This window comes from Symsagittifera roscoffensis, chromosome 4 (assembly GCF_963678635.1).
Source record: "Symsagittifera roscoffensis chromosome 4, txSymRosc1.1, whole genome shotgun sequence".
NCBI classification, from domain to species: Eukaryota; Metazoa; Xenacoelomorpha; order Acoela; family Convolutidae; genus Symsagittifera; species Symsagittifera roscoffensis.
The window spans coordinates 52,306,006-52,330,162 of NC_087065.1; the positions used below are offsets into that span (position 1 = coordinate 52,306,006).

Below are 24,157 nucleotides of genomic sequence, written 5' to 3' on the forward strand. Positions count from 1 at the left end.
CTACTTGGAATTTATTTTTCCTTGAAGTTTTCTCCTTTTTTGAAAAAGTTTCTAAGTCGCAATGAAAGAAGTGAAGAATCTTATTTATGCTGTGTTTTTGTTCAAGATAATTTTAAAAGGTCAATCGCGTTCAAATTTATGTTCTCATGGTTTGGCTTCTGATTTTTTTGTAAGTTCACTTAAACGTAAGGCAATTTGCCGTTTTCAATAACAAATGTGAACATGGACGTGATTGGCTAAAGTTTTCAAAGTGGATTTTGCTTTTACATTTTATAGCGGAATAAAAAAATTAACCGTTGCTTCAGTTTTCTCAAATTCGGTTAGTTTCAACGAAAGAGTGTCAGAATATTAAAGATTCATGAAATTCAAAGAACTCTTATATAGGCTCTGTCTATCTTGTATTGGTTGTGTTTTTCCAGGTTAACAATTTGTCTAACAGAGTAACTGAATCATTTACTCAGTTCTGTGATTTCGTTAGCAACAGATCTTTTGAGCATGTTAACATTATAAAATCCCGTTCTAGTTTTTTGTTGATTGTGAATTTAGCAACTCCGATTCTGTAGTGTAGCTTTTTTTCGTTTTAACGAATGAAAACCTTTGAACTGATATAATTTCGGCTTTGTCGCCTCAGATTGCGTCGTTTAATAGGCGCAAAACTTTCAAATGGATGTTTGACTTTAAGGGGGGGGGGTGAAAATTTGGAATTTCAAAATGCATCTTAGATCAACGTTTTTTTATGAAAACATTTTTTTTGGCTCAACGGGCGGCTGCCCAACTTATGTCGATTTAGTTACCGGTTTGTACTTTTTTTCTATGAATATAGAACGCTGGCAATCGTCTTATTTGCATGTTTTTCTCAAAATTAACTACATCTAAGAAAATTCGAGAAACACACATGAAAGTTTTGGTTTCTGTTTACATCTAGTTTTTTTGGCACGATTGTTTTTGTCTTAACGGCTTTTGTCTCACTTTCTTTCAGCTTGTTTGCCATGCTTTTTTCCTTATATCGCAGAGGTCTAAGGAACATGGTTTATGCCTCGTATAGAACTGAAATTATCTAATTGCCTGATTTAGCGCTTTGTAAACGGGATGGTAGGAGAGAGATGGGGTTAGAAGGTTTCAGGTTTAATTACACGAAGTAATCCATTTAAGCATTTCAAATATTCTACGGTTTCTGATTTACTGCGAGGTGACCCATTAATTTTACTGATAAGTGTTAGGTATTTTTGTACTGTTTTTGTTCAGCAAAAAATGAGCAAATAAAATTGAAAAAGTTTGTTGTCACACATTCTTTCTGAAAAGTGGATTTTGTTTTGATTTTCACATGCTTAGTGCAGTGTTACATAGCATTGCAGCACTTTGTCCTAGCGCTTGAAACAGTGCATGGTGTTACACAGATATAGTTCTATTTGTGTACAGAAATATTTCTCGAAGAATTGGTGTTTTTCTCTGATATCGACAGGAAAAGATGCATTTTGGCATGTCTGGCTTTTAAATACCTGTTCTGTAGGAAATTGGTTACTTCATCGCTTGATGGGCGAAATAGAGTTTTTTTTGCGTATGTGTTTTAGAGGTAGGATGGATTTGGATACTTCGGAACTTTTTCTTGAGTTTTTCAGCTTTATGAGTTCTGCTCTGATGCTTAAACCGTTGCGATAATCACGCACTTTGTCTAACAGACTCATTTGATACCTTGATATATAATAAATTGAAGTCCAGTGTCTAGTTGTGTTAATTTCGGTTATAGTCAACCTGCGCTCTAGGGTCGAAAAATTGCAGGGTTTGAATCCGGCATGGGGCTATTTTTCATGAGAACTGAAAATTTTCTTGTTAAAAAAATCAGTTTGCGAACTATCGTTTAACTGCTTATTTGTTTTCGGCTTAGTTTCCTCACCTCGATTTTTCTTTTTTAACGGATTTCAGTTTATAATTCGAAATTTTTTTTAATGTATCCGATATTGAGTAATTGAGTTTCATGAAGTTTTTTAAATTTTGATTCACGAAGTTTCATGAAGTTTTTTAAATTTGATTTTAGATTAGTTTTTTGTATGTTTCTAATAGTCGCAAGAAATCTTTGAATGGAGCTCTGTCTAAGACTAATTGAATTTGTTAATACACTAGCCAGCTTGCGACCGTTAGGGTATTAGTTCGTAACTTCTTTTTTTTCTAAGTTAACTCGCCAATATAAAGTGTTCATTAAAATTGTTCACTTGTTTGGTGGCACTATTGCTGTAATCACGATCTGTAGCATTAAAATTTTCATAGCATCCGTTCTCTGCTTTGTTTGTGGCTAGTGTTTGTGATAAATTACGCGTCCGTGGCTGAGTGGTTAATGCGGGAGACTGATAAATTCTAGATCGCAGATCGAATCCGAGGCGTGGCAGAATTTTTACTAATTGTTCTCTTGTGTTTGCCAAGCCCAGCTTCGCTTCTGTGTCATGAGTACGAGTTGATTTATTTTAGAAGGATAAGCCATGAAACTTTAAATTTATACAAATACAAAGTCTTTTTAGCACCCTTTTGGGAATAAGTTTTAATAATTTATAGTGAATTTCGCAAAAATAATCGGAATGATTCGAGTGATATATCATATTAAAGCTTTCTCAGTCGTATTTTGAACTTTAAAAAATTTCCTAAAGTTGTTTTAGTGTCGAGAAAATTTGGTTGACAATTGTTTCAGCTTCAGTTCAATTTTGAGCGATAAAAGCAAACGAGCAGGTTTATTATAGAAGGATAAGCTATGGAACTTAAATTCTACTCCAGTAATTTTTTTTTCGAAAATTTTTAATGTCTCCTAAAGGTCGCCTTAGTTGCCGCTCGGTAAATGACTTCCAATGTTTTTAAAAGTGTTTTTAAATATCATTCAATGCAATTAGAAAATTTGCAAACTTGTAGAGATAATGTTTCAATTGTTTTTCTATACTTTTTTCTTTAGTTAACTTTCTTTTTGCTTTCTTTGAGTTTTGCATTATATTTTGAATTCCTTCTGGATTTTTATTGATGTCTCAACTTAAAAGAAGCTGGAAAAATGCACCGTTTTGTCAATGGCTATATTTTTGGTAATTTTATTTTGTTCCGACCATTGAAAATTGGGAGGAACTTTGTTTTCGGGTATTTTAGTTTTTTTTGCTTTTTGTTTTCCACGCAAAATCAGGTACGCAATAATCATCGGACTGGGATGAGTGATATATTATATTAAAGCCCTTTCAGTCGTGATTCGAACGAAATTTAAAACTGTTGAAATTTTTTTCACAGTGTTGAGAAAAACCGATTTGGAGTTTTGATATTTGGTCTAATTTCGAGCTAATAACGTGACCCCATATGCTAATAAGGTGACCCCATATAAAACGAAGTTTTCAGCCGTGAAAACTTAGTTTTATTCAAATAAAGGTAATTTCTGGAGTTATTAGCTGCAATTTTGGGAATCAAAAACCTGAAAATTCAAAAAGTTTTTGCAAAAATTTTTATAAATTTTGATTTTTTAAATTTTTTTTTCGTTTTCTAGTGATATTTTTCAAAAACTGGTTTCCAATTGACCTATTTTACTGTGCCTCTCCTAAATTCTATTTTTGCTTAGGTTTTTTATCATAACATGCAGAAACAAAAAAACGACACCAACTTGTAAAAAAAACAAGTTTTTTTTTGTATTTCTTAAGTTTGATTGGAACTTTATGTGCTACTTGCACAGTAACCGGCTATCCTTGTTTAAATTTGTGGTGATTTGATTTTCTGTATAGCAATTAATGTGATACTCGGCTTCGCCTGTATATAGAATATGCCCTTTTGCACAAATGAGCGAAAGCGTAGCTTAGTGTTATTTTTCTGCACCTGTATTTAAAAGTAAAAGCTTTGAAATCGAGGTTAATTTCACATATCAGCGTAGATGGGAATTTTGGTGTATTGATTTTGTTTATTCGCAGTATATTAAAGACAATTTGCAGTTAATCTACGCCTCTCTGGCGCGGTCAATCTGGCGACTGAGGTTCAGTATGGCGGTTTTGGGTTCGATTTCTACATAACCATTATATTTTCGATATTTTCGAAAATTTATTTCTCATTTTTTTTCTGAATAACCGGTTTTTTTCTAAGTCAACTGAAGATTTTTTAAAAGCTCTCACTATTTGTTTTCTCCTTTTTGTAAATTGCTATTCAAATTTGTTTTTCACACACTTACTAGTTTTGATGGAAGTTTTGTGCTCAATTTTGCGGATTATTGAGATTTGAACTTCCAAGCAAAATATAGGTAAAATTAAATTAATATTAGTTTTATTGTTTCGTGGGCTATACAAAAAGACCTTTTGAATGTTTAATTAGAAAAGAACGCTTGGAAATTGAGTTTTCGGCATTGCCTGTGGAATCAGGTGCCCTTGTCTTTACGCCGGTGAATTGATATGAAATTTGAAAGAAATTCCATGTGCGATAAAGGCTTCAGTTGACTGTGTTTTTATTTCTGATTTTTTGATGATTCGAACTTTTTTGTTTCTCCATTAGAAGTTTTGGAATAATATTTGAAAAATTTCGTCTGAATTCAACGGTTGTTTGAATCATTTATCTGCAGAACTAACTAAATTTATTTGAATGTATTGCGTTGTCACCATGAAAAAAGTTATCATCACGGAACAATTATCTGGCTGTTAATGAAAACACCCACTTGGCCACTATATAAAATGGAAAATTGAATTAGACAGAATTGGTCTTTCAGAATGGTAATCTGAAATAATCGCAAAATAGAGCTCTGGTTTTTCTTTTTTCAAGTGAAACTTAAACTGATTAAAAAATAGATCACCTCTCATGGCGGTGATAAGCATTTCCTTTTTGGGTCGGACTAAATGTGGAATGCATCAAATATAACGAATTAAAGGTCATCATCCATCGAAGCGTAGTCTTCTTTATGTCTTATTAATCTGAAAACGAAAAGAGAAATAAAATATATGGATCAACAGACAAATTGACCTTTTTTGAAGACTTTTTCGACCTAATTTGTTGAATCGTTTTCAATTTCCGAGCTATTCAGTAGCATTAGAATTACCTTATTTGGCAATCAGTCGGTCAAACCCCTATGTAATAAAAAGGCGCCGAAACCCCTCCTCGTCCCACGCTATTGGTAATATGCCTTGATATCCTTAAATAGATTACCGGCGACCGATTACAATTGCAGATCCCTATCAATGGGTCAATGATATCTCGGATGAACAACTCGGCTGTTATTTAATACGACTTGGTTTAGATTCTGCTACGATTTCATATAGTGTAGTTTATTACTGAATAGATTAAGATTTTTAAGATCTGTATGTCGATCCTCCACTATGGCTGAAAGTTTTTAAATTTGTAATGAACGTAGTGAAGATTCTTATATAGTCTTGGTGATTTTTTTGTTTTAGGAAAAAATTTTTAAATGCTTTTATAACTACAGATGTGCATTCACACATATTGATACCCAAATAAATGCACTTAGGTATATATGCACTTTTTGAGTTCAATTCAAAATCATCTGCTGAAAGTGACGGAAGTAGCACTCTCCAAATAGGAACGTGGAAATGGCGCGAAAAAACGTGAACGATTTCCAGTTTCGAAAGTGGAATTAATTTTAAGATTTCCAGCGGAATAAAAACTTTAGCTGTTGATCCAGATTTCTCAAGTTGGGTTAATGTTATCAAAAAAGCACCATTCATAAATCGTTCTAGAAATTCTAATTGCTTAAAGGGCATCTATTTTTGCTTAGAAATTCGAAAGTCTCGTTTAGTTGCGTTCATTGCTCTTTTCCAATCTTCGATTGGCTATTTTCGCTAACTAGTGATCAATTTTTATGACAAGTTTTTAGCTTTTTCATAACATCACGCGTAGTTTTTTAAAGTAACGATACCGAAATTTTGATCAAGCTTTTAGATAATCTTGAGCTTTCTCTTTGTCTTATAAACAATGACGTTAAAATCACTCGACTTTTCTGTGCACTTGGACGTGGATAGACTGGAACATATCTTGGCGCAGATTAATTCAGTCCAATCGCTCATCATAGATGCTGCAACTTCCCTTACTTTCGGTCAAATCCACTTTTCTCTCTCTGATCACTTTGAGGACGCAAACAACCGCAGTCAGATGTTGAGTAGCGTGAAAAAGTGTTTGAAGCGCAAGACATGCTCGCCCGTTGAGAGTGCAAGTGAGCGAAAGTCGAAGCGTCTCATTGAGCCGATAGCTCGCAAAGACGTCCAAACTGCGCTGAAGGACCTTAACTTGATGCCTGACATCGGAGCTGATTTAGCATGTGCTATGTGTCCGTATATTGCCACCCAAAAAGGAAGTCTTAAGATTCATTACAAATTGAAGCACCTCGGAGGCGCCGATTTGATTATGACTTGTCAAATTTGTCAAACTAAATTGAAAACTAGGTCTTATATGAAGAAACATTACATGAAAGTGCATAAATTGTTAGAAAACGCAGCTCAAAACATGACAAATTCAAATCTATAGAAATTCGTGGGACTCACAGGATTGTTGAATTAAAAGACTCACAGACTGCAGTCGATATCCATAAATTAACAAACGTAGCTTTAAAGTAATGATCAAATAATGTTTCCTAAAAATTTACATGATTTGTCGCTTTAGATTTGTATGTGTTCCTAGCTGAGAAGATTTTGTTAAATTGTATGATTCTATGAACTTTCGGAATCTAATTGAAAACAGTGCTGGCTTAAAATATCCGTACAAAGCAAAAATAGAAAATTTACACCCATTTTTAGGCTTCATTTTTTGATGTAAAATATCTGTACATTTTTTTAAAAAAATTTTTGGTGTAAAATATTCGTACATTTTTTCATTTTTTGCTGTTCAATATCCGTAGAAGAAAAGAATCGAAGTCACCCGTTTTTGCGCTTCATTTTACACCTGTTTTCATTTTTGGTGAGTACTTCCTCGCAAATTAACTTACTGGGAGTTGATTTCACCACAAGGGTTGCGTTGATGTTGTGTTGATTTGGGCAATGGTTTCGACTTCCTGAGGGGGCAAAGGGAAGCGTACCACCCCCTAAATCAACAACTACGGAGGGGTAGTTGTGAAAAGGGTCCATTAGGGATCTCGCTGGTAAAATCTGTGTACACAAATGAAAGTAGCGGTTCAATATGAAAACCAAAACATCAAAAAAAGTATGGCGTTGTTTTGTGTTACAACTTGAGTTACAATTTGAATTACAAAAGTTACAAATTGATTCTGGCTACCACTATTTCTCTCAAGTTGAGTTAGTTTCAGCACAACGATGTCACTGATTAAGCATTCTGGAAACCCTATCAGTTTCTACGTGATTTTAAGTTTTCCTATTGAAAGTCAAATTTTTTCTTTCCAATTACAATAAAAACGAAAGAATTTTCAAATCAATAATTGTAAGCATTCTGAGGTATTTTTTCTTCAAGTTTCTCTTGAAAATACCTTCCGTACAACTGTGAAATTGACGCATGGAGAATTCTTTCAAACTGAACATTTGCTCTGAGCTATAGCGAGTCAAGATCACTAAATCACATTTTATTATATTATAATATGCACATATGGTTTCAGATTCAGAGCTTAAGTTCCATCTATTGTTTGTATAAAGTAAACGTATTTTTCTATGCGTTTTTTACTCAACTGGCCTCGTTTTATGCAGTCACACATAGATGAAGAAATTTATGTATTGCTTCATATAAAACGCGCAAATCTTTTCGCTTATATAATTAGTTTTTCTTTGTTGGCAAGCCATTCGGTCGCACTTTGAAATAGATTGGTACATGCTTTATAATTGAGTAAATTTTGTTTTGAAGTCTTATTTGAGAACAATTGGTACCTTCATTTGAAATGTGCCTTCGTTTTCTGAATAAATTTTATTCTTTAACGAGGTCTCGCGCTGTTACTGATAAGCAGTTTTAAAATTCAACAAATGGTGTCTAGCGTGTGGTAAGTCCAACTTTGAGCTTCATGATTTGTTTGTCAATAATTTGGCGTTTAACATTTTGTATTTTTTTTCGAAGGGGTTCGATTCTTCTTCATGTTCATCAAAAACTTGAAAAAAATACTTTGAAGGAAGGAATACTGAGTCGCGTATTTTATATAGAACTGAAATATTAAATATTTTTAAAAATACTCGTATCTTTGAATCAATCGAGGTTCCATTTTAAATTTTTATTAAAAAATTCTACTTTATTTGCAGGATAACCATTTCGAAGCTTAACTGAAATATATACTTTCGAAGGTTGATTTTCCTAGGGTTGGAAGCAACCTCACGTTTTAAATTCCAGTTTACGAGTTTTTTCCTATCATTTTCTAAGAGCAAAAAGAAAGAAAACGCCGTCAATAAAAGCAAAAGCAAAGAGTTTTTGTTTGCTAGGATTCGTTTTTTCCTTACTGTAATAATCAAAGACAATGAGAGTAACTAGTGTTTGTTATTGCTCGTACTTTCGTAACGAAAGTAACGGAATATTTGTGCTCGTGGTCGTTTTTTTTTGACAAATTTCGACTTTAAAACTAGCCATTTTTAACAGAATTTTTTTAACAATTAAAATGTATTGCTGTCTTGAGCTTAAAGTTGAAAAGATATTTCACCTGTGATCGTTTTTTGTTAGTTATGGGACTTCAAGGGTTGCCATTTTGGCCAATCTGGGACAATTAACGCGCCATATATTTCGCGCTGTCAATGCGTAAGCGGGGATTTATTTCGTCTTAAAAATCGTTCCAAATTGGTTGAAGGAAGCGTATTTGCCATAATTGATTTTCATTTTAATTTTATTACATTTGATTTTGTCATGTTATTACTACTCTATAGACCTTAAAAGGCAGTCGGTACTCTCAGGGCTTCGCCTTGATATGAGCAGTTTTGTTGGTGCTTGAAATGCTTTGAGGCCAAAATTTTGTAGGTTTTTGCATCGAGTTGTTTTTTTTTCTTAAAATTTTTTTCAATAAAGGCCAGGAAAATAGTGTCTTTTTCGATGCAAAATGGCCAAGATGTCGTCTAAAACATTTAATTTCAAAATGAATAAATGTTGAATCTTAAATCAAAATGAGAAAATGTTTATAAATGGTGGGTAGTCAGAAATTTTTCTTCAATTAAACCGTTAAAAAATTACAATTTTTTGTGATTGTGCCGGCAAATTTTTGTAGCAGCTAGCCGAATAATCTCTTTAGGTGCCATTAGGATGCTTTTCATTGGTTTTTTTCTCTTGTTGTTATTTGTTATCCTTGTAGTCTTGAGACTATTGAGTTCAATTTATGATCCAACATTTTCAGCTAAAAAGGTAAAAAAAAAAAACATTTTATTTTGTGGGGGAAAAGTGCGCGAGTTGTTTTGCCACCAGTTAAACGCTTCTTTGCTCAATACGGGTATTTTGAGTAAGTTGAATTGGAGTAAGTTAAAAAGATGTTTGACAATCATCTAACCTAAGATTCTTTGTTCGGAATTAACAGAACAAGACTGCTCATATCAGGGCGAAGCCCTGAATGTTCCGAGTGCCTTTTAAGTTCTATGGAGCAGTAATAACATTAAAAAGTTAAATGCAATAAAACAAAAAAAAATTTTTTTTTTCTAAAATTTGAAATTTTTTAATGAAAATCATCCCCCACGCGCCATATAAAGAAGAAAAGGATAAATTTCGTTCCTTGTAACAAATCAATTATGGCAAATAAGTTTCTTTCAACCAATTTGGAACGATTTCTAAGACGGATTAACCCTCCGCTTACGCGTTAATAGCGCGAAATATATCGCGCGTTAATTGTCCCAAATTGGCCAAAATGGCAATCTTTAAACCCCCATAACTATACGAAAAATGATCACAGATGAGATATCTTTTCAATTTTAAGCTCAGTACAACAATAGTTTTCGAATTATATACAAAAGATTCCGTCAAAAATGGCTAGTTAAAAAGTCGAAATTTGTCTGAAGAAAAAAACCCACCCCGAGCACAAATATTCCGTTACTTTCGTTACGAAAGTTGGAACAATAAAACGTAAGAAGGAATCCGACTGAATTGTAATCGAAATTGATTCAAATGGTTTCCATCATCTATCCCATACTATCCTTTCCTATATTTCAATCTACCCTAAGCTGTTCAAATCTACGCAGTTTTAATCTATATTTAAAGCAAGTATCATTTACTTCATCTCTTTGAAAAATCCTAGATATAATATTTCAGAACAGATCAAAGGACCAGTAGATTTGATCAAAGAGTAATTGTCGCGCGCGCATAAATTATCGAAGCAACTTAAAGTTTGTTTGTTCAAAGTGGAAAATATCTCAAAACTTTTAATGCGTCGTTTTGCTCAGACTTTTAATGCGTCGATACTATGCTATGAACGTACAAAAATCAACAATCGCGAAGTAGCTACAATTAATTGGATAGTGTAAGCTCTTTAATATGCAATGCTGAACAAATCTGATAGAAAAGTCCACAAAATTGTTACTGAAATTCAAAAAAAAAACGCTCTAGGAATAAGACCGCCCAAGGCCAGGCCAAGGCAATAATGGGGGCGGGCGAGGGAGAAGGGTTTATTTTGCCTCTCGCATTGTCAAAAACATCAGCCATCTAGCGTGCCGGGAACCCTATTATACATTATAAAATCTCGATGGCATTTTTTAAAGTCTTAAAAGCCGTGAGTTGTTTTTTGATTACATTAGGAATATGGGGTCTGGGATTTTTCTTCTAATTATTTCCTATTGGTGTAACTGCGTTGAAAATTAGACGCTACTGAATTCAAGTTTATAAACGCTCACATAGCTCTAATTATTCTCTCTTTCGCTGTTTCAAGTTATCCGATGTTTTTGGTCAAAAAGTTTTTAGTTGATTGCTTAAATTAGCTTAAGTCTGACTTCAGTAACCTTATAATTGAAGTCCTTGTATAAGTGAAAATCGCAGCCTTTCATGGCTTATCTGTTTGGTCAGCAACGATCAGCGTAGGGCTATCTTTAAATGTTGATGAACCATTCAAGAATTTTTGGTCAGCATTGACGTTTGTTTGGAAACGATGTGTAGACTAATGACAGATGAAATCCGGCCAGTTGTCTGCAAATGGTATAAAAAAACACAAAAAAAACTGCACTTTTGGGCAACTTTGAATGTACCATTGCACAGTCAGAAAGGGCAGTGAGCCTGAAGAGCGCTGATGTTGTCTAGATTACTGTTATTAACAATTTCGGGATAGTCTTTTCACTGCCGAAAAGACAGCAGTTCTGGTGGCACCAATGGTCGCTCAGTTTTTAATCGGTTGAGGGCTTTGTGTAATGCAGACCGACTTGCAACAGCCAATTGAACAGTTTTCTCGTCTGCTCCACACTATTGACACGTTGGTATGATGCTGCTGTTGACAGGTTTTGTTTCGTTTTTTGTATTGGTTTTCTGCAGTGCGAACGTCCCGGAAAAACGTTATGAGCATGCTCATTCTTCTCGGATACTTTGCTGTCCGTTAGAGTCATTGCTGTCACTTCAGTTATGTGAGCTCAATCTTGCGAAAACGGCAACCTTCACTGGTCTTTTTACTTAAGTCAACAGTGAGCAGATCATTTTTCGGAAATGATTTAACTTTTGGTTTGTTTGCCAATTTTGGGTACTTCTCGCAGTTTTGAAAAAAAAATCGAAAGCAATTTTGTCAGGCATATCTATTCGCAACAAAGTTTTCATCAATTTTGTGGTGGAAACTCCGTTTGTTTGCTTTTTAATTAACGTAATGTATTTTGGCGCCGAATCGAATCCTGCTCGAGCAATCAAAATATTTTTCAATCTAAATTGATTGATTTAAATTCAAATTTTCATTTAATTGGAGTTTGTTTATAGTTTTGCGTTTAAACAAATTGAAATTTTTAAATGAAAACTTGAATTAATTTGAATTTTAGTTTAAAATGGACATCCCCACGGTTGAGATCAAATCGAGGCGGGAGCTTTCTTTGTGGAAGCAGTAGGTATTGATTGTTTTTTTGTTGACCTTGTCAGGGTCATCTTCCAAAGTTATGATCTCTGGCTAAGTGCCGTACGTCTTTTATCCGTTATAGGGGATATCTGATCAACGCTTCAGCTCTCATTGCTAATTGAATTTTACAAGATTAACTTAACGTTTCAGAACCGACTGAAAGGGGGTATTTTCTATGATTTTTGTGCTATTTGAAAGTTCTGATGGCGATGATATAATTCGGATGACTTAGCTTTCCAAATCACCTGTAGTCGTGTTTAAATGATGTCCAGAGATGTATATTGTTCGCACTAGTTGATCACAATTCTGGTTTTCGTTTCACACTTCGATTCCTTTCGGGGGATCCGTCCGATGGTCCCTAAGATACTTTTCCTTCAGTCTTAACTCTATGTGTTGGCTGTTGACCTTGTGAGAGTGGAATCAAGTTGAATTCAAGGTTTTTTTGGATGAGCCAGTCATTATCTGGCTCGTCCAAAAAATTTTACCTTTATAAAACGTATCTTTTCCCCAGGAATAAATTGGCCATCGTTCTATTTCTCATCGGTTTTGTTCATTATCGTTTCCTTCGAAACGTCGATGCTCGCGTTTCTTCTGATCTCGATTAACGAGCTCGTGGAATTCCCGTTTTTCTGGGGTTCATCAAAGCAAAATTTTACTGAATCGGTGGGACATGGAGACGTTAAAGTGCTACTTTTTATTTGAATGACTGTCATCGGCAACTGTGTTTACTTATTGTCAGGCCAATTAAGTTTTGGCTGCATTTCCGAGCCTATCCAGGGTATATTATCTTAGGAATCAATAGCGATTTCTCATTCAATGGTATTTAGTGGTTGATCTTTCTTTCGGTCTTTTTGTTTGCTTTACCCTTTTTGACATCTCTTTGAGATAATTGAGCTCCCAGAATCTCATGCTTTGTTGTACTCATAGGCTTTTGTGCGGAGTCTTCTTTCCGTTTATCTTTGTTGGAGTGGAATCCACTGTTTAATAGATTAAACATTGATGTTACTGGCGCGCTATTTGCAAACTTCTTCAATGTGGAACCCACTGACAAAGGCTAATACATTCTGCATCGGAAGCCAATAACTTACCTTAGTTTTAACTTGCATTAGAATTTACACGTTGTATTCGCAAAAATGTTTTCGCGACTTAAACAGTCAGTCTGATCCAATAGTTGGTTGTGATAGTCCAACATTGTTCAGCTCTATGGAATCATAATTACTATCAATTAAACTTTTTTCCGAAAAAGAGTTTCTGAAAGGGCTATTTTGGAATGTAAGGTGTAGTCGACAATAATTTTGGTTAAAAATTGTTTAAGATGAAAAGTAGGTGGTTGATTAGGTTTGCAATAGGTGCTACATTACATCATTCACAAGGCTGCGGCAAATATACGTCGTTGTATAACCGATGGGCTTTGTTGAAAATCAATTGAACCTAAAAATTACGCGAAAAACACAAAAAAGAGCGGTAACTATATGTAAAATAACGTTGAGAATGCAAAATAACGTTGAGAATGCAAATAAATTGGACTTGGGAGGCCAGTTTTTTTTTCTTCATTTTTTGCCAAATATATTATATATTTAAATACGGGCTTCACTAGCTCCCCATGTGTAAGTGTTTTCAACGCATAATTTTCACATGTTTAACAAAAGAATTTTTGCACATTTAAGCTATATCGTATAGTGCAATGCGTAAGAAATGTTACGATTTTCTCGTTTATGTATGCTGGGCTAATTTTGAGGCCCGAATGTAAGACTGTAGCTATGATGCCAGTATGGGAGGTGAGGAGAGTTCAACGTATTGTAAAGATGGGATTCAGCCATCTGTCTATCTATACATCATTCTCTACATTTTTCAGCGGACTTTTCACTTGACGCATACAAAAATTTTTTCTCTGTATTGACCTGCTGAAATTGCAATTTTTTTTGCAACGGTTGAAACGCAGTTTTCTATGCTTTTATTTCAGTCTTAATTTCACCAAATTGGAAATTAGCAAACCCTATGGTGTGGCACGTTCATGGTTCTTTCGAAAAACTGGCCTCCAGAAAAATAACCCAAATATTTTCAGTTTTTGATATATGGCGATTTTTGTGGCTTTTTAGATGTTTTCAAAAATTGTCACAAAAACTTTGCCTAACCTCTAAGCTTCTTGCTTCTACTTTGCTCAACCCATCTTGCTTCCAATTATGACTGCTCAATTTTTTTACCCATGCGATAAGCGAGGGTATTATAATAGGATTCTAGAGTTTTTTTCAAGACCCATTGTATTCCTGATGTACCTTGGTTCATAATGATACCAAATTTTGTAGTGTATCTTGCTCACTTATCCTGGTGGTAACGAATGCGCATGGAACGGCAAAGGTCCTTGATTCGAATCTGACCAGGACCAGTTTTTCCAAACTAAATATTCCGGTTCAAATATTTTGGCCTACTGTTTGTCTGCTTATGTTTTGTCGGCTTAGTTGCCACATCTAAGAATCGTTTATTTTAGCTGCAAGAAGTTTTCACTGCCGTTGCTTTAAGAATTTTAAACTTTCGGCTGAATCGAATTTTGCTTTTCACAGTGGTGGTAATTTTAGCAGCTCGATTTGTCAAAATTTCACTTTTTTTGTCTTATTCATCGGCTTAAAAATTTTCGGCTCAACTAATATCGACTTAGTGGCCTCTTATTGCGTTGTTAGGACCGAAAAAAGTTCTTGTGCCTCTGTGTATTTTTACAAGTGAAAAATTTTATGATTTTTTTTCGGCATGATTTTTTTTTCTGCTGCGGTATTTTCGGCTTTGTTACCGCTTGGTAATTATAAATTTAAATCCAATCAACCATCCGGTGCATCTGGCGTGGAGGTGAAAGATTAGCTTGAGGCGGCAACGGCTTGCAGTTCGAATCCGGCCGGGGCCTTTTTTTTGCAAACTAGTACTTTTGTACTAGAGTTTTTGTACTTTTTCGTATTATCGTCTTTTTGTCGGCTTGGTTCCCGTTGCTCGATGGTTCAGCTTCAATTCAAGTTACTGTAACCTCTTTGCTTGAGATGACTAAGCCCGGGAGTTCGATTCCAGTTGATACCTGTTTCTCTTTTTGCAAGTAGAAAATTTTGGCTAGTTTAGATTATCCTTTTGTAAATTTGCCTTTCGTATAGCATTCCCAAAGCTCTTTTTAGACTTTCCAATGGTGCAGGCAATTTTGTTCTGCATATTTTGGACTTCTGTTAGAATTTTCATTGACAAAAACGGTTTGTTTTTAATTCTTTCAGTTTGTTTTTAATCATTTTCATTCTTATTTGTATCGCAAGGTGTGCGAAGCTCAGCTTCGCCTCGGTGTTCGAAATATGATGTTTTTATAATGTTTCAAACGTTTTCAAAACGCTTGGTGTTGTAACGTCACAAAATATGAAGTTCTCAACCCTATAGTTGGTTGCTGTCAAGAAACTCCCATGATTTGCAAACGGGTTCGTCAAGGTAGTCTCTGGGGTTGAGAATCTTAACGCGAATTTTGACTTCCCAAATCCGTAAAGTTTTCGAGATATGACGTTTGTTAATAATTTTTTCAGAATCTGTAGGGTAATCTCAGGGATGTAAATTTTGCCTCCAAATGTGGTTGCTCAAACCATTTTCAATTTGAGATATGACTTTTTAGGAATTTTCAGACATTTTCAAAAAACATGAATAAAAAATTCAAATTTTGAAATTCCCAACCCGATGGTGGGGTGATCTGTGTTCTCGCTGAGTTTGCAATTCTCGACTCCAAAGTAGACAGTATTTCGACCCTATGAAGTTTGAATTTCTCGATTGATGGCAGGGTTATGTCAAGTATGTGACCTTCAAATAATACTGCTCTAATTCACCCTTCATGAATGCGGCTCTATTCACTTTTTAAAAAAATTCAGTTCTAACCTAATGTTTTGTTGCTATGAAGGTAGTCCCAGTCGTTGCATATCTGGTCTTCTGGTCTCTAGATACGACTGCTCTTTTTTTTTCGCGAGACGTTTTTTGGCATAATTTAGGTTTTCAATAAACTTAAATATATTTGTTTCAAAAGCACGTTTTTTTTTGTATAAAAAAGAATATTTAAGTTGGTTTTGTTTTTAAATTGTTCAAGTTATGATATATAAATTGTTTGACGCCTTCGTCAATTTCTATGGTTGCATATAATTCCTTTGTGTTTTTATATATATATATATATATATATATATATATATATATATATATATATATATATATATATATATATATATATATTTTACATATAAACAGTTTTCACGTTCATCAATCTCTTTACCCTCAAGTTTAGTCTGTCAGACAAAAAATTCCGACCTCTTCTTCTTGAAACTGAGACAACGTTTTTAAAAATAGAATACCAAGGGAGTTAATATGATACTTCGTTTATTTACCCTCTACTCAAGTTTAGTTACCCTCTAGTTTAGTCTGTCAAACAAAAAAAATCCGACCTCTTTTTCTTGAAACTGAGACAACTTTTTTAAAAATAGAATACCAAGGGAGTTAATATGATACTTCGTCTTACCTGTACGAGCTTTCCTTGATGTAGTCATCATTGGCTGGAAAAAAATTAAATACGGACCCTAGTCCAGAGTTCCTTCGCACTCTATGAGAGTGGTCGGAACAATTATCAGAGTCCTAAGTTCTCAGCTAGGCCTAAATCCAAAATTTAGTCCTGAACTAGTCCTTAAAACGGAACCAATTCTAAATGCTCAAATGTTACATCACACTTGCCGTTGATGAATTGGGCTGAGAATATCAAATTGCTTGAACATTATCACTAGATTTGTTAGTGGAATCCAGTGACATTTTAGTTCATTCCATTCATCTAAAAGGTTCAACTCAATTTTTCACTATTTGATCTCAATCCGAGGATTTTGCAGTTGTCTCTAGATTCCACTTAAGATCTATATCTTTTGTAAGAGCAGTCAAAGCTAATGAGGAATTTAAGAACGAACGTTAAATCCTTGTGTTGGAAAGGAGCAACAAGTGTTAAAACATTGTATGATAATGTTGCTATTATCTTGGTGTTATTGTTATGTTGTTAGGGATGAACTCTTATTTATACCAGTCTTTTTTCTCGGTTCCTCCAAAACGTTCTGTTTTCTGCAAGGTAAATTACAGTTCTGAGTTGAAGATTAAGGATATTTATTTAGTAGCTCCGTAATATGGTGGTGATATTTTGCAACCATTAAGGGCTTTTTCAAGGGATTTTTTTATAAAAGACATTTTGAACGGATTTTAACAAAAGGAACCCTAGATTTTTGATACTCCGCGACTTTTGAAAAAACAAAAGCCGCCTTGTTTTGGATTTGAACCGGGGTCTATGTCGTGTTGGGCGCATGCACTATCAACTAGGCTATGGGGAGAGCCCTGAGCATTTCCCAAAAATTATTATTGCAAAATGTCTTGTTTTTTTGTGCCTGTTTTTTACAGTGTTTTTGGTGTATGGAAAATGGACAAGGTTTCTCGCGGGAATCGAGCCTTGGTGTTTATTGTGTGGGACAAAAGTCTTAGACGCTCGGCCTTGAGAGATATGTTGATCTAACTAATAGTTGAATGCAATTTACGCTTTTTCCTGGCCTGCTTAGTTTTAGCTAGCTCTATTTTGTGGGACTGAATAACAAATGTTAAGGTTAAAATTGTGGCATGCAATATAAATTTGTAAATGCACATCAAAAGAGTTATCTTATCTAAATTTTTCTCTTTTTTTGTTCTTTCTCTCGTTATTCCTCGCTGTCATAGCGCTCACGTTATCGTTTAGAGTCGGGCCGCCGTCTTTCCGTCGTTGATCTGGAGCTGGAGTCCATTGAGGCTTCCCTTGCCAGCAATATACTGATAAAACCCGCTGTTTTAGTGCTCGCGCGCGGAAAGGCCTAATTTCTGAGGGTCTGCAGCGCAGTAAGATAACTGTATGTGAAGAAACCCACATCCGCCATCAAGCCATGTGGTGGGTAGTACACCCGACGCGAAAGGCTAGTGAGTCGTTCATCGGAATGGCGATGTGACGGAGATAAACTTTTGGAAATTGCATCTTGGGTTTTGTGAAAAGATATAATTTAATTCGATTTGGGCCTTCATGGGATGTGATAAGCATTTTGGCAAAAAATTCCATTCGCTTTTCGGTTGCTTTTATTGAATATCTGTCAATCTCAGGCTGACATCTAATACGTTGAAGTAATGTTTAATTGTAATTAAAGAGAATAAATAGAAGATTTTGTTAATTACCAGTTAAATATCAAAAGTTCTGGGCGTTTGTTATTACTACTATGCCAAAATCAAAAAGTTTGTATGGATTAAATTTAAAAGAGTGTGGCGTTGGTGGTGAGAAAAGAAAGTGAAAAGGCTTATTGTAATTATCTGAGGTGTTCGGTTGATGGTTCCGATGGGCTTTTGATATTTTTTCTGTTCAGTGTGTCCGGCGGCACAGGTAATTTGCAGATCGAGAAGTTCGTTGTCGAATTCTTCGACAGGTCGCGGTCGCTGGAATTGGTGTAGAAGACAGTGAATTCTGTCGGCGGCAAGGGAGTAAAGGATTGGTCTTCCTTGCGGGTACAGTTAATAAGTGAGGGGCGGGGTGAGCTTGTTCGTGAAAACTGATAGCCCATTGCGCCTTTATCTGTTGAGTCGGAGAATTTTCTCACTTTCCGTCCCGGGTTTTTGAAAGAGTTACACGGTGTGTCGAGTGCAAACAAGTCTTTACCATTTAATAGTCTTTTGCCCAAACACTTGAATAGAAACAGGAAATACCAAGAAATTTCTCCGCACAGTTAACTGAACGGAGCATAAAGGGGTCAATGACTTCGCCTACTAGTTTTACTGCTCTAGTTACTGGTTGGGAAGCTTGCCGGTTTGAAGATCGCAGTGGAGACGAAGTGTTGCAGAAATTCGCGTTCGGTGTGCGCCGTGGAAGAGCTCAGGAACTTTTGAGCGAAATTATTGCGAGTTTGCAAAATTATGGCTGGGAGACGTGATTAAGAAAAGGGATCATCTGATACTGTGGATTACGTGAAGGCATTGGCTGTTCACGAATCTGCTGTATGTTTCAAGCATTCGCTTCAGGCTGTCAAAGGTGGGTCAAGCAGATAGCTTCAGTGTTTATTTAGTCGGGCGCAGCATTTTTTTTTTGGTTTCGCTCACGAGGTGTGTGTGAGCTTGTTCAAGAGATTATGTTGTTGCCTTTGTAACATTCCAATCTGTTTGTCGGGCCAGGTGGAGAGAATAAGTTAATTTGTCCTGTGGGCAAGCCGTTTTGAATTCTTTGTCCAGCTGGTCTGAGTGTGAGTCTTCGCTCAATTCTGAGTGAGTTTTGAAAGTTTTATTGTCCTCGGTTAGTGCTATGCGCGGTGAGTCATTAGTGCTAAGTTCAACAGTCATTTTGGGCAAAAAACAAGATTAGTTGGTGGGAATTGTGTGTTTTATCGATCGCGTTGCCCTGATTTGCACATTTCTGTTTTCATAGAAATAGGCGTTTTAGATGAGTCTCTCTGCTCAAAAAATGATTGATTTAGTTTTGTTCTTCTAATAGTTGATAGGTTATTGCGCGATCGGGTGGTTTTTGAATGGTGGTTGTGGTTTGTTGACTGTCTCGTTGGGCTGGGGTTGTTGCAGTGTTGTGAAAGTGCTTTTTTCTGAACAGCTGGTGCTAAGTCGACCCCTCACCAAAATGATCAGTTAGATTTATTTTTTTTAAACCTTTGTGTAGGTTGTTTTCCAGATTAGTAACTTATTTTGTTTCAAGTTTGAAATTTTGTGTTTACTTAGCTTCGTTTGAGTAGCGCTAAAAAGGCTTTTTTTGGCAAAACCGCGGTTTTCGCCAGTTTTTGGGATATAAATTAAGTTCTGTGCTTGCAAGTAATGAAAACGCTGTGGAAGTGCCGCGTGAGTTGCTGTTTTAGTAATGTAATTTTAAGGAAAACCGTATGAATAAGTAAATTTAGTCATAAAAGGTGAAGAAAGAAGGTTGAAGTGTAAGAGGTGTAGAAGAGTGCAGTCTTATGATCTTTTTAGTTATTTTTATGTATTGGAGATGGTCTAACGGAATAATATGACATCGAAGACTAGCAGAATTAGATTTTGGAGCCCCAGTTTTTTTCTGGCTCGTTTCTTGAGACGAAGGGGCGTAACTGAAGTTTGTCGAAATTAATCAATTATAATAAAGTGGCTTGTAGAATCTAGCCATAGGGGTAAACCCTTCCGAAATTTGTAGGCACTGATTCAGAGCAGCATTTTTGCTCAGGCAGAAGACTAATTTTTGTCAATTTCTTTATAGCTGTTCATGAATTGAATAAGAGTAAGAGAATGAGCAGAAAATAAGTGTAGTAATGAAGAGTCTTAGCGCTACATGAAGAGTAGCCCAAATTTTTTTTGATGGGGATAGGTAAAGAGAGTTAAATACAGCGACCTAGCTGTCGTGTAGCTCGAAATCGCCACCGATGTTTTCGTCGATGTCGTGCAGAATGAAGTGATGAATTGGGCTGTCGTTTGGGCCACGGTTGGCAAAAAATCTCTTCGTGGCGCACTGTGATTGTTCCGCAAGGTAGCAATGAAGATTCAGAGAAGGTGTCCTATTTGATGTTAAAGTCGATGTGGACGTAGTGGTCTAGAGGGAAGCGGATGGGTGTAGATGGTATTGATAATCGTTAACTTCAAACGGGAAAACTTCGTTCAGTGTGTCCATTGGCTTAGTAATTCCTGTTTTCGAACTCGCCGAGGTATGACATTGGGGTTTCCAGATCTTCAATAGCCTTGTCGTAGTCATCAAGGATGGAGTTTATAAGGTCTGTTTGGGACATGTCGCTGTTCAGGAAACCAACGAATAGACTGATGGTTAAGTCGTCAAGGATGATGTAGTTATCAAAAAAGCCATCGACGGATTGTACGCCGTTGTAATCTCGAACAGTTTTGGTAAAGTGTAATACTACGGGCTGGTAATAGGTGTCCTTAAGTTTGCTGAATTTGAAAAATCATGGATCTCCTGAGGTTCTTTTGAATTGACGTCAGTATGGTCTAAATACCATTATAACAATTTGTTAAGTGGTTTAATTGGGTGGGGGTAATTTTACACCAATGGTGTCTAATTGGCTAAGAAAGGAGTTGATAATCGCAGAGGAGCCAGGTTGTTCATGTGTACAGTAAAAGTTTATTCGTTGTGGAAGCCAGTGATTTGGGTGCAGCAAATGTTTAACTTTGATTGGTCCGGAAAAATGTAGATTCTAGATAATCTGGAGAGTTAGCCATCTACTTCAAGAAGAGTTTTTATAATCGAGAGTAAAATCCATGTCCATGGCTAGGCAAAATTTTTTGGGGCTGTATAACTATTTTGTATAAGGAAAATTTCTACAAGTGAAAGATATTGTTCGGATGTTGAAAGATGATATTGGTCTATATTGTTCGGATGACTAGTGGTTATTTTATTTCTAATAACTAAACGTATTTGTTATTTCAGATTCTTTCGCAAAAGACAGCAAGGTTTCTAAAGCACCAAACTTCAACCAGATCTGCCTGATTTCCTCGAGGTTTGCTCACTGAGTGGGCCACAAAAAATTTAGTTTTTGTTTGTATTGTGAAAACATGTTTTTGTTGTTGTTTTTTGTTGTAGTTTTAGTTTTTTTAAATAGTCTAGGAGAAGTTGGTGGAAAGGTTAGTGATATAAGGTCACTATAAACAGTTTTCACGTTCATCAATCTCTTTACCCTCAAGTTTAGTCTGTCAAACAAAAAATTCCGACCTCTTCTTCTTGAAACTGAGACGACGTTTTTAAAAATAGAATACCAAGGGAGTTAATATGATACTTCGTTTATTTACCTTCTACTCAAGCTTAGTTACCCTATAGTTTAATCTGTCAAACAAAAAAAATCCGACCTCTGTTTCTTGAAACTGCGACAACTTTTTTTAAAATAGAATACCAAGGGAGTAAATATGGTACTTCGCCTTACCTGTACTAGCTTTCCTTGATGTAGTCATCATTGGCTGGAAAAAAATTTAAATACGGACCCTAGTCCAGAGTTCCTTCGCACTCTATGAGAGTGGTCAGAACAATTATCAGAGTCCTAAGTTCTCAGCTAGGCCTAAATCCAGAACTCTTCTACCAGCCTTTAATGCGAAAAAATTTAGTCCTGAACTAGTCCTTAAAACGGAACCAATTCTAAATGCTCAAATTTTACATCACACTTGCCGTTGATGAATTGGGCTGAGAATATCAAATTGCTTGAACATTATCACTAGATTTGTTAGTGGAATCCAGTGACCTTTTTAGTTCATTCCATTCATCTAAAAGCTTCAACTCAATTTTTCACTATTTGATCTCAATCTGAGGATTTTGCAGTTGTCTCTAGATTCCACCCACGATCTATATCTATTGTAAGAGCAGTCAAATCTAATGAGGAATTTAAGAACGAACGTTAAATCCTTGTGTTGGAAAGGAGCAACAAGTGTTAAAACATTGTATGATAATGTTGCTATTATCTTGGTGTTATTGTTATGTTGTTAGGGACGAACTCTTATTTATACCAGTCTTTTTTCTCGGTTCCTCCAAAACGTTCTGTTTTCTGCAAGGTAAATTACAGTTCTGAGTTGAAGATTAAGGATATTTATTTGTTAACTCCGTAATATGGTGGTGATATTTTGCAACCATTAAGGGCTTCTTCAAGAGATTTTTTTATAAAAGACTTTTTGAACGGATTTTAACAAAAGGAACCCTAGATTCCTGATACTCCGCGACTTTTGAAAAAATAAAAGCCGCCTTGTTTTGGATTCGAACCGGGGTCTATGTCGTGTTGGGCGCGTGCACTATCAACTAGGCTACGGGGAGAGCCCTGAGCATTTCCCAAAAATTATTATTGCAAAATGTCTTGTTTTTTGTGCCTGTTTTTTACAAAGTGTTTTTCGTGTATGGAAAATGGACAAGGTTTCTCGCGGGAATCGAGCCTTGGTGTTTATTGTGTGGGACAAAAGTCTTAGACGCTCGGCCTTGAGAGATATATTGATCTAACTAATAGTTGAATGCAATTTACGCTTTTTCCTGGCCTGCTTAGTTTTAGCTAGCTCTATTTTGTGGGACTGAATAACAAATGTTAAGGTTACAATTGTGGCATGCAATATAAATTTGTAAATGCACATCAAAAGAGTTATCTTATCTAAATTTTTCTCTTTTTTTGTTCTTTCTCTCGTTATTCCTCGCTGTCATAGCGCTCACGTTATCGTTTAGAGTCGGGCCGCCGTCTTTCCGTCGTTGATCTGGAGCTGGAGTCCATTGAGGCTTCCCTTGCCAGCAATATACTGATAAAATCCGCTGTTTTAGTGCTCGCGCGCGGAAAGGCCTAATTTCTGAGGGTCTGCGGCGCAGTAAGATAACTGTATGTGAAGAAACCCACATCCGCCATCAAGCCATGTGGTGAGTAGTACACCCGACGCGAAAGGCTAGTGAGTCGTTCATTAGAATGGCGATGTGACGGAGATAAACTTTTGGAAATTGCATCTTGAGTTTTGTGAAAAGATATAATTCAATTCGATTTGGGCCTTCATGGGATGTGATAAGCGAGGTGTTCGGTTGATGGTTCCGATGGGCTTTTGATATTTTTTTCTGTTCAGTGTGTCCGGCGGCACAGGTAATTTGCAGATCGAGAAGTTCCTTGTCGAATTCTTCGACAGGTCGCGGTCGCTGGAATTGGTGTAGAAGACAGTGAATTCTGTCGGCGGCAAGGGAGTAAAGGATTGGTCTTCCTTGCGGGTACAGTTAATAAGTGAGGGGCGGGGTGAGCTTGTTCGTGAAAACTGATAGCCCATTGCGCCTTTATCTGTTGAGTCGGAGAATTTTCTCACTTTCCGTCCCGGGTTTTTGAAAGAGTTACACGGTGTGTCGAGTGCAAACAAGTATTTATCAATTAATAGTCTTTTGCCCAAAAACTTGAATACAAACAAGAAAAACCAAGATATTTCTCCGCACAGTTAACTGAACGGAACATAACGGGGTCAATGACTTCGCCTACTAGTTTTACTGCTCTAGTTACTGGTTGGGAAGCTTGCCGTTTTAAAGATGGCAGTGAAGACGAAGTGTTGCAGAAATTCGCGTTCGGTGTGCGCCGAGGAAGAGCTCAGGAACTTTTGAGAGAAATTATTGCGAGTTTGCAAAATTATGGCTGAGAGACGTGATTAAGAAAAGGGATCATCTGATACTGTGGATTACGTGAAGGCATTGGCTGTTCGCGAATCAATCTGCTGTATGTTTCACGCATTCGCTTCAGGCTG

General features: G+C 36.0%; 1 protein-coding gene across 1 annotated transcript in view; it reads left to right on the plus strand.

Moving 5' to 3' along the window:
* The first annotated feature begins 7,616 nt into the window (after nt 1-7,616).
* LOC134844494 (tyrosine-protein phosphatase non-receptor type 7-like) overlaps nt 7,617-24,157 on the plus strand; it is a 35,715-nt gene continuing 19,174 nt past the window's right edge. The window contains exon 1 of the mRNA XM_063861197.1: nt 7,617-7,921. The gene's annotated coding sequence lies outside the window, so the exon portion shown is untranslated. The remainder of the gene's footprint in view (nt 7,922-24,157) is intronic.